The sequence below is a fragment of the Alligator sinensis genome, unplaced genomic scaffold (assembly GCF_000455745.1).
Source record: "Alligator sinensis unplaced genomic scaffold, ASM45574v1 scaffold198_1, whole genome shotgun sequence".
NCBI lineage: Eukaryota > Metazoa > Chordata > Crocodylia > Alligatoridae > Alligator > Alligator sinensis.
The window spans coordinates 3,893,495-3,893,832 of NW_005841906.1; the positions used below are offsets into that span (position 1 = coordinate 3,893,495).

A 338-nucleotide genomic window follows, 5' to 3' on the forward strand; every position below is an offset into this window, starting at 1 on the left:
CACTTCCTACTATGCTTGCACCAGAACTGAACTACAGGATTTATGCAGAGAATCAAGAATCCAACCTGAAGAGACTCTAGCTGTTTGGTTAGGACGTTTGGTCATGGCACTTGGATCTGACCTACTGAACCGGGAAGAAGCAAGCTTCCTAGTTAGACAAGCTTCGTGGAGTAGAGGACATGTCACTGACATCGACATGATAACAGTTAATACTCACTGGCCTATTCCACTGCCAGCGCTTGTTGCAGGACTGATTAATCAGAAAGCCCACTTATGGCATGCAGGACGGCCAGAATATACCGGCGCAGAGCATCTTATGCTAGCAATCATCGGTGTCT

At 47.0% G+C, this 338-nt stretch overlaps 1 protein-coding gene across 3 annotated transcripts in view; it reads right to left on the minus strand.

Annotated features, from left to right (window-relative positions):
- The window catches only part of KIF6 (kinesin family member 6), a 438,203-nt gene that overhangs the window by 416,537 nt on the left and 21,328 nt on the right, over nt 1-338 (minus strand). The gene's annotated exons all lie outside the window — the stretch shown is intronic.